This window comes from Orycteropus afer, unplaced genomic scaffold (assembly GCF_000298275.1).
Source record: "Orycteropus afer afer isolate SDZICR_OR568_19922 unplaced genomic scaffold, OryAfe1.0 scaffold00020, whole genome shotgun sequence".
NCBI lineage: Eukaryota > Metazoa > Chordata > Mammalia > Tubulidentata > Orycteropodidae > Orycteropus > Orycteropus afer.
The window spans coordinates 10,982,250-10,993,729 of NW_006921607.1; positions in this window are offsets into that span (position 1 = coordinate 10,982,250).

The window sequence follows — 11,480 nt, forward strand, 5'->3', positions numbered from 1 at the left end:
TGGTGCGGGATCGGGCAGTGTTTCGTTCTGCTGTGCATGGGGTCGCTATGAGTCGGAAACGACTCGACGGCACTTAACAACAACAACAACAATGTCTAGGATATTGATCTTCGTGCATTCCATTTCATTTTTTTACAACTTCCAATTTTCCTAGATTCCTACTTCATACATCCCACTTTCTGATTGTTAATGGATGCTTGCAGCTGTTTCTTCTCATTTTGAGTCATGCCACACCAGCAAATGGAGGTCCCAAAAGTTTTACTCCATCCACATCATTAAGGTCACCTCTACTTTGAGAAGGCAGCTCTTCCATAGTCATATTTTGAGTGCCTTCCAACCTGAGGAGCTCATCTTCCGGCACTGTATCAGACAATATTCCCTTGTTATTCATAAGGTTTTCAGTGGCTTATTTTTCCAGCTGTGGACCTGGCCACGTCCTTCTTTCCAGTCCATCCTAGTCTGGAAGCTCCATTGAAACCTGTCCACCATGGGTGACCTGCTGGTATTTGAAATGCCAGTGGGATAGTTTCTAGCATTACAGAAACATGCAAGCCACCACCGTATGACAAACTGACAGACGAGTGGTGGAGCATAAAACCTAGAAGCCATAAATAGGAAAAGATAAATAGATTTGACTTCATCAACATTGAAATCTTCTGTATAAGCACTATATGTTGTTGTTAGATGCCCTCGAGTTGGCTCTGACTCATAGTGACCCTGTGTATATGCATGTTTAATTCTTATTTAAAATCTTAGTATTTTATTTCATAAAAAATGGTATTCAATGGCTCAGATATGCCATCATATTGAAATACTACAATTATTTTCTTATTTAGTGGTTACATTGTTTCCATATTCTTTCTTTACCACAAATAACACAATAAGCATCTTTATGTAAGTCATCATCCATATTAAATAATATAATTAGGAGAGATTCCTAAAGGAGTAATTATTGATCAAAAGGCATGGGCTTCCTTACAGCTTAATTCACACTGCTAAAAAATTGCTTCCAGAATGTATTTTAATTTATAGTCTCGCCATTGGCATTCTACCACCTGTAAACCTTAGGATGGACATGTTTTTACACACTTACCGGTCTTTTCTTTTGTGAACTGTCTGTTCCTATCTACCAATTTTTGGGGGGGTTGTTTTGCATTTCCTTATAATTTTGTAAGGAGTTCATGCATCTGTTCACTAATCCATTAATCCAATTAACAAATATTCCATCTTTACTTAGTGCCAGGAAAGGATGCAGAGAGTAAACAACTATAGAACTATAGGTCAGACGGGAAGAAATTATATATAAACATGCATAACACTAGATCCACTTCTAGGAATTTATACCTTAGCAATAACTAAATAAACACAACCAGAGCCCCCATATAACAAGATATATTATTAAAATATTCAGCACTGTATTTATATGTAAAAATATTGTAACCAATCAAAATATCCATGAATAGGTGACTGGCTAATGGATTCTGTTTCATCCATACAATGGAATACTACTATAAAGTCACTAAAAGGAATAGGGACACACACATAGAACTGACATAGAAAGATGTCTGTGGCATAAACCAAAAAACTAAACTCAAGTCGTTTCTAACTCATAGCAACTCCTCCTTGGGTTTCCAAGCCAGTAGCTCTACAGAAGTAGATTGCCCGATCTTCCTTCTGAGGAGTGGCTGGTGGGTTTGAACTAACTGCCAGCCTTCTGGTTAGCAGTCAGATGCCTTAGGCACTACACCACCAGAGCTCCCATCTGTGGCATAGTTAAGTAAAAATATCACATTGAAGACTGATACATGGAGCTCTGGTGGCGCAGTGCCTAAGGGATTTGGCTGCTAACCAGAAAGCTGGTGGTTCAAACCTACCAGCCACTCCTCTAAAGGAAGGTTGGGCAATCTACTTCTGTAGTGATACCTCCTCAGAAACCCAAGGAGGGTCTCTATGAGTCAGATCCGACTCTATGGCAGTGTGTTTTTTTGTTTTTTAATGTATTACATAATGTGGAAGATTACGCATCAAATTAAAAACACAAGAAACACTGCCATCGAGTCAATTCTGACTTATAGTGACCCTAAAGGACAGAGTAGAACTGCCCCATAAGGTTTCCAAGGCTGCAAATCTTATGGAAGCAGACTGCCACATCTTTCTCCGGAGGACGGGCTGGTGGGTTCAAACCACTAACATTTTGGTTAGCAGCCAAGGGCTAAATAGTTAATAATAACTATCACTGGGGAATGGAATTAGGAGATGGGGGAGAATGTTCATTTTTCTAACTTTTACACTTTTGTATTATTTGTATTTTCATTATGAACATACATTAATAATGAAAAATACTTTAAATTTTTTAATTAAAAAAAATCATACATTATAACTAGATGAAAAGATTTTCATCTCTCATTGTTGAGAGAAAAATAAAGCAAGTTGTGGAGAAGTAGGTATATTATGGTCCCCTTAATGTATAATTAGACATTCCTACTCTGTGTGTTCATATGTGTAGAATTATCTGAAAGAAACCTCACCCAAAATGTCATCTGTGGTTATCACAATGCAGCCATTTCAGGTGACTTCTGCTTTTATTAATATCTTTCATTATTTCTTCTTCTTATTATTATTTTGCACCCATCATTTACCATTTTTACACTCGGGGGGATAAAAAAGCTGAGTCTTTTAATGTTAGAAATTAAGAAAAAGGAAAAGTCATTTCCAGGGATATCAAACTGGTCGTTGGTGAACTGGACTCCTGCCAGATTCCTGTGTGGGCAGCAGCCAGCCTTCCCCTGAATAATCCATACCCCCAGGGTTCCGCCCAGACCTCTTCCAGGGGCAGATGGCTGAGTACACAGTACTCTCATCCTTGTCACAATGAGCAGACTGGACCCTGACAAATTATACAATCCAATGGCCTTCTGGGCTTCCCTTGGCACTCATCATGCTGAGGACAAATCTTCCTATCTCAGCTTTGACCCAACTACAAATGTCACTTTCCATTCCGAAATTTGTACCTTCCTCAGTCCAGCCTGGCCCAGGCATCCCCTAAAGCTAGCTGTTCAACGAGTCAAAAATGATCACATCAAACTCAGCCCTTGAGGACACTATGTGACCAGAAAGTAAGGAGATAGGTTTCCAAAAACCTCTGAGTAAAGGCAGTCTTTCCACTTGATTTCTGTTCAACTGGCCTTTTCCATAGAAACTGAATCTCCTACCACCAGAGGGCGTAGTACCGCAACCCCTAACGAGGCCCAACTGCGTTAACTTTGGGTCAGCACTAGGAAAATGAAGCAAGCTCCAAAGTGACTTAAAAAAGAAAAGAAATTCTCAAATGTTTTAAAGAAACATGAAGATAAATGAACTGCCAAGCTCATCCCAGTTGGGCGACAGATTTTCTGAAGCAATTTTTTAAAATCAGATCATTTTCTTTTGTAGAGAAGTTCTTTTTAATCAAAGCAACTGGCACAGTTGTATTCAGGCCATAAAAACAGCTGTCCCAACCATACCTTGTCCTGCGGTGTTATTTTGTATAATGAAATTGTTTTCACATTACTACATTTCTAATGTACAACCTTTCAATGCTTTGTTTTAAAAACATTTACTGAGGACCGAGTTATGTGCCAGGCACCATTCTAAGTGCTGGGAGTAAAGTAAAAGGAAATTCTCAGTCCTTACGGAGTTATACTGTGGTATAAGAGCTACCTTTTACTGAACACTTACCATTGGCGAATCACTCTGAATTATCTTATTTTCCCTACACACTTTTGGGAGGAGGATTTCAAAACTACAGTAAAATACGAAGAGCAGTAATACTATCATCCTTTGTTTAGACTCACCAACTGTTAACATTATATTTTATCTTCATCTATGTATTTGACTGCTAACCAGAAGGCTGGAGGTTCAAACCCACCAGCCACTTGTTGGAAGGAAGATTGGGCAATCTACTTCGGTAGTGATACCGCCTTGGAAACCAAAGGAAGGGTTGCTATGAGTCGGATCCAACTTGACAGCAGTGAGTTTGGGTTTTGGTTTGATGTATCTGTCTTTCCGAGTCAACTCCTGACCCTCAGGCAAACACTGTTCTGATTTTTATCGTCACAGATTAGTTTTGACTATTCTAGAACTTCATATAAATGGAACTGTATAGTATGCAGTCTTTTATCTGGCTTCTTTCACTCAACACAATATTTCTGATATTCATCCATGTTGTTCTGTGTAACAGTGCTTCATTCTTTTTTATTTCTGGGAAGTATATATATTGAATAATAGTAGCATTAACTGGTCTTCCTTGTAGATTATTCTATCACTGACAGCTGTACTTCAAGACAGATCTTGAAACATTATTTTTGATGATGAATGTGATACCGTTGCTTTTCAATTTGTCATTCCTGGCATAGGAGACCATATGATTGTTTGATTCAAAATGGCCAAGAACAATTCATTTCAGCTCACTAATGCCTAGGATAGGAGCTCTGGTAGTGTAGTGCCTAAGGCATTTGACTGCTAACCACAAGGTTGGCAGTTCAAACCTACCAGCCACTCCACTATGAAGGGAGGAAGACCGGGCAACCTATTTCCGTAAAGATTTACCACCTCAGGAACCCAGAGGGGGTCTCTATGAATCAGAATCAATTTGATGGCAGTGAGTTTGGCTTGGTTTTTGGAATGCCTAGAATATAGCTCTTTATGCATTCCATTTCATTTCTGACAACTTCCAATTTTATCAGATTCATACTTCGTATATTCCACATTCTGATTATTAATGGATGTTGTGGCTGTTTCTTCCCATTTTGAGTCATGCCCCATCAGCAAATGAAGGTCCTGAAAGCTTTACTCCATCCATATCATTAAAGTCAACTGTACTTTGAGGAGGTAGCTCTTCCCCAGTCGTATTTTGAATGCCTTCCAATCTGAGGGGTTTATCTTCTGGTATTATATCAGACAAGGTTTCAGGGTTATTCATAGAGTTTTCCAGTAATACATCAGACAGTGTTTCACTGCTATTCAGAAGGTTTTCAGTGGCCAGTTCTTCCAGAAGTGGATGGCTTCATTCTTCTTCCCAGTCTGTCTTAGTCTGGAAGCTCTGCTGAAACCTATCCAGCATGGGTGACCCTGCTGGTATTTTAAATACTGATGGCATAGCCTCCAGCCTCACAGCAACACAAAAGCCACCACAGTACAACAAACTGACAAACAAGTGATGGTAATTATTACTGGTGATTGGAATGTGAAAGTTGGAAACAAGGAAGAATCATCAGTAGTTGGAAAATAGGACTTTTGTGTTAGAAATGATGTCTGAGATCACATGACAGAATTTTGCAAGTGCAATGATTTATTCATTGAAAATGCCTTTTTTCAACAACACAAATGGTAGCTATACATGTGGACCTTGCCAGATGGAATACATAGGAATCAGATCAACTACATCTGTGGAAAGAGGTGATGGAGAAACTCAGTATCTTCCATCAAAACAAGGCCAGGAGCTGACTGTGGAACAGCCATCCATTGCTCATGTGCAAGTTCAAGATGAAGCTGAAGAAAATTAAAACAATTCCATGAGAGCCAAAATATGACCTTGATTATATCCCACCTTAATATAGAGACCATCTGAAGAACAGTTTTGATGCATTGAACACCAATGACTGAAGACCAGTCGAGTTGTGGGATGACATCAAGAGCATCATACATGAAGAAAGCAAATGGTCATTAAAAAGACAGAAAAGGAAGAAAAGACCAAAATGTATGTCAGAAGAGACTCTGAAACTTTCCCTTGACTAGAAGTAGCTAAAGTAAATGGAAGAAATGATGAGATAAACAAGCTGAACAGAAGATTTCATATGGTAGCTTGAGAAGACTAAAGTATTTTTAATGAAATGTGCAAAGACCTGGGGTTAGAAAACCAAAAGGAAAGAACACACTCAGCATTTCTCAAGCTGAAAGAACTGAAGAAAAGACTCAAGCTTCAAGTTGCAGTATTGAAGGAGTCTATGGGCAAAATACTGAATGATGCAAGAAGCATCAAAACATGGAAGATATACACAGAGTCACCATACCAAAAAGAGTTGGTCGATGTTCAACTATTTCGAAGGTAGCATATGATCAAGAGCCAATGGTACTGAAGGAAGAAGTCTAAGCTGCACTGAGGAATTGGCAAAAAAAAAAAAAAACAACAAGGCTCCAGGAATTGACAGAATACCCATTGAGATGTTTCAACAAATGGATGCAGTGCTAGAGGCACTTACTCTTTATGCCAAAAAATTTGGAAGACAGCTACCTAAGCCAACTGACTGGAAGAGATCCATATTTTTACCCATTCCAAAGAAAGGTGACCCAACAGAATGTGGAAATTATCAAACAGTATCATTTATATCACACACAAGTAAAAAAATCTTGCTGAGGATAAGTCAAACACTGGTGCAGCAGTATATTGACAGGAAACTGCCAGAAATTCAAGCTGAATTCAGAAGAGGATGTGAATGGATCAAGGGATATCATCGCTGATACCAGATGGATCTTGGCTGCAAGCAAAAAATACCAGAAAGATGTTTACCTGTGTTTCACTGACTATGCAAAGGCATTTGACTGGGTGGATCATAACAAATTATGGATAACATTGTGAAGAATGGGAATTCTAGAACACTTAACTGTGGTCATGAGGAACCCGTACATAGACCAAGATGCTTTTGTTCAAACAGAACAAGGGAATACTGCATGGTTTAAAATCAGGAAAGGTGTGTGTCAGGGTTGTATCTCTTCACCATATTTATTCATTCTGTATGTTAAGCAAATAATCTGAGAAGCTGGACTGTATGAAGAAGAACATGGCATCAGAATAAGAGGAAGACTCATTAACAACCTGCAATATGCAGATAACACAACCTTGCTTGTTGAATGTGAAGATGACTTGAAGCACTTACTGATGAAGATCAAAGACTATAGTCTTCAGTATGGATTACACCTCAACCTAAAGAAAACAAAATCCTCAACTGGACCAATAAACAACATCACAATAAATGGAGATAGATGGAAATTGTCAGTGATTTCATTTTACTTGGCTCCACATTCAATGTCCGTGGAAACAGCAGTCAAGAAATCAGATGTTGTATTGCACTGGGCAAATCTACTGCAAAAGACCTTTTTAAAGTGTTAAGAAGCAAAGATGTCACTTTGAAGACTAAGGTGTGCGTAACCCAAGGCACAGTATTTTCAATTGTTTCATGTGCATGTGAAAGCTGGACAATGAATAAGGAAGACCAATGAGATCAAATGAATTATGGTGTGGCTGAAGAATACTGAAAATACCATGGACTGCCAGAAGAATGAACAAATCTGTCCTTGAAGAAGTGCAGTTGGAATGCACTTTTGAAGCAAGAATGGCCAGGCTTTGTCTCACCTACTTTGGTCATATTGTTAGAAGGAACCATTCCCTGGTTTTATGCTTGGTAAAGCAGAGAGTCAGTGAAAAAGGGGAAGACTCTCAATGAAATGGGTTGACACAGTGGCTGCAACAATGGGCTCGAATATGGCAAGGATTGTGAGGATGGCACACAACTGGTCAGTATTTCGTTCTGTTGTGCATGGGGTTGCTATAAGTCGGAGCAGACTCGACAGCACCTAATGACAACACAATATATATTGAAACATATGTTGAAATGTTGCTTGTCGTAACAGTAACATCATTTGGAATGCTTGGATAGGCTGATGTACCGGAATAGTTTCCCCAAAGGAGTTTCTAATCTAATTCTCTAAGAATGTAATATTGTTGTTGTTGTTGTTATGTGCCGTCAAGTCAGCCCTGACTCATAGCGACCCCTCCTTGGGTTTCCAAGGCAGTATCACTACGGAAGTAGGATTGCCCAACCTTCCTTCCGAGGAGTGGCTGGTGGAATGTAATATATATATATATATATATATATATATATATATATATATATATATATATCTATCTCAGTTAAATAAGCCAACATTCTTTAAAAAAAAAAACACTTTGAAGATATTTTCCAAATGAGATTGTTTTTCATTTGGAAAAATACGAATTTATTTTATTCTTGTATTCTTATTATCTCCTTTGTACTTTCCTTCAAGACAGCCAACCAACTTTCATGACCTCACTCCTGTGGCTTCCAGCCAAATAAAAGACCATCATTTGGGCTAAACATTTACATCAGATAGATACACTCCTTAGAGAAATCAATCATGGGAGGACAGAAGGGCAGTGTTTGCACAGAGAGACTGATGGAGAGGCAGAAGTACATGGGAGGGAAGGACACAGGGAAGAGGTAACAATGGAGAGGAAGTAGGAAGAGAGCTGTTACATTGTGGGCAATTGTAGTCTATATCATGAGACAAAATGTGTATGAACTGCTGTATGGAAAATGAATTTGCTCTGTAAACTTTCACCCAAATCACAAAACTTAAAAAAAAAAAAAAAAAATGCCAGTAGAATCATTTTCTTTTAGGCACTATGTGAGCAGTTTATATCTTTTGGCACATAATATGTAACCAAATACAACAATAATAAGGCTTTCTCATTAGTAGTCACGAGATGACTAAGAACTGCCCATCACATTAGATATATTTTCCTTTCTTTGAAAATATTCAGGAGATTGATTGAATTCAGCACAACATGCCGTTCCCATGCATCTTTTTAATATGCGGGTTTTATTCTTTCATTTGCAAGAATATTCCAAATAATACATTGGCCTCAGCCATTTTTGTTGCTTTTGCACATTTGATAAAACTTTATTTTAAAAATTCTAAGTTTTATGCTTACTCTTTTTAATGAGGCACAAATGAAGTCAAAATTTGCTGATTAGAATTGATATTTCCCTCAATATCACTGTTCACTCTTCCCATATTTTTCACTTACCATTCTTGTTTTCTCTGACATTCAATCCATTTATAGGCAGTTTGAACTAGTTCTATTAAAATGCTACAATTGTCACAAATTCAAAATTTTCCTATCCAATTATGCCTTTCTGAAAAATTGCACTGCAAATTCCTAACCAAAACTCAGTTGAAAGTCATGACAAAAATGAATAAAAGTGTCTCACACTTTAATTCGTAACTGACTACAAATTACATTGATGTAAAATTAAGTAATATTGGGTTCTCCCATTATACAGTAATGGTCATATTGACAGATACATTCCAGAAGATCAAAATGACAGTGAACAAAGTAACACAACCTGCTCTTAGCCAAAGTGTGTATTTTTCACACCCTCTTCTCTCTCAGGCAGTGCAATCCAATTAGACTTAGTATTGTGTCAGTGCCCATGGTTCTTGCCAAGAATCCATAAACTGCACTCTTAATATTTTCTAACCCATTCTATTTCATTATTTAAAAAAAAGTTGTGACATTAAATTCATATCTTGATCCACTAATGGGTCATGAGTTACAGTTCAAAACACTGCTCTAATGTACTAAACTGTTACTGTATAAAAAAAAGTTTATAAAAAACTATAAAAAGCTTACCTTTCTCTGCTTATAGAATACTTCCTTTGATAAATTTTACGACCAACTCTGTTGACTGCAAAGTACTGCTGCTTTTTGAGGGGTGTGTATGTTCCTTTTCTTTTCTTGCTTCTTGAGATAAAGTTCACAAAGCATAAAATTCTCTTTTAAAGTGTACAATTCAATGGTTTTCAGTATACAGGCAGTCCCCCAATTACGAGATCTGTTCCTAAGTGTGTCTTTATGTTAAATTTAGAAGTCAGGCAGAACAGGTGCATATGGTTCTTATTTTCCTTAGTGCTGGAAAAGGTCGAACCCTTTTCAATGACTTCAAACCAGCATGTGCAGCAGGTGAAGGTGATTGTGGTGAAGAATTTGTAGCCAGTAGGGACTGATTCAATTGTTTCAAAGCCAGGGCAGATTTACATACTGTTAAAGGACAAGTACAAGTTTTAAGTGGGAGGTTCATAACCTAAGGAACCTGGGACATTACTGTATTCACAATGTTGAGCAATCATCACCCATATCTAATTCCAGAACATTTTCATCAGTTCAAAAAGAAACCTAATAATCATTACCAATCACTCTCTGTTCACTTCTTAGTTATCTAGTGCTCTTATAACAGAAATGCAAGTGGATGGCTTTAATAAATAAATTTATTCTCTCACAAGCTAGAAGTCTGAATTCAGGGTGCTAGTTCTAGGGGAGGGAGCTCTGGTAGCATAGTGCCTAAAGCACTTGACTGCTAACCAGACGGCTGGCGGTTCAAACCCACCAGCCACTCCTCGGAAGAAAGATGGGGCAATCTACTTCCGTAGTGATACTGCCTTGGAAACCCAAGGAGGGGTCGCTATGAGTCAGGTCTGACTCAACAGTACGTTAACAACAACAACAACAGTTCTAGGGGAAAGCTTTCTCTCTGTTGGCTCTGGAGGAAGGTCCTTTTCTCCCCTCAGTATCTGTGAGCCCAGTATTCCTTGGAAATCTCCATGTGTCTTGGCATCGATCTTCCCCTGGATCTAAGAGGTTCTCAGGTCAGAGACCCTGGGTCCAAAGAACACGCTCTGCTCCTGGCTCCTCTTTCTTGGTGCTACTGAGGTACCTCCTCCTCTGTTCCCTTCTCTCCCATCTCTTGCAAGATAAAAGGCGATACAGGCCACACCCCAAGGAAACTCCCCTTACATCTAATCAGAATTGTGACCTGAGTAAGGGTTATGCAGTCACCCTAATCCTGCCTTACTAACATAACAAACATAAACTAATCCTCATTAACATAACATAATCCTGCCTCATTAATGCAGAGATCAGAATTTACACCACCAGAAAAAGGAGGATAATTACATCAGATCACAAAATGGAAGACAACCACACACTACTGGGAATCATGGACTAGCCAAGTTGACACTTATTTTGGGGGACACAATTCAATCCATGACAATCATTAATTGGCTATTTGAGGATATGAAAGAACAGTTGTTGATTTTCATAGATATGTTTTGTTGATGTATTCTGAAATGATATAGGTGAAATGATAGGATGTTTGGGATTTCCTTCAGAATAATCCAGTGCAGATGTAAACAAAATACAGCTGGCATGAGTTGACCATCTTTGAAGCTGAGTTTGTTGAAATTGGGTGATGAGTATATGGGCAATTATCCTGCTCTAATTTTATTTTGTAAGGAGCTCTGGTGATGTAGTGTTTCAGGCATTTGGCTGTTAACCAAAAGGCTGGTGGTTTGAACCCACCAGCCACTCTGCAGAAGAAAGATGAGGCAGTTTGCTTCTGTAAAGATTTACAGCCTTGGAAACCCTATGGCGACCTAGGTGTCCATCAACTGAGGAATGGATAACCAAACTATATATACACACAATGGAATACTATGCAACACTAAAGAATAATGTAGAATCTGCAAAACACCACATAATGTGGATGAACTTGAAGGACATTATGCTGAGTGAAATAAGTCAATCACAAAAAGACAAATATTGTAATAGTCCGTTATTGTAAAAGTTAAGGAACGGTTTATCT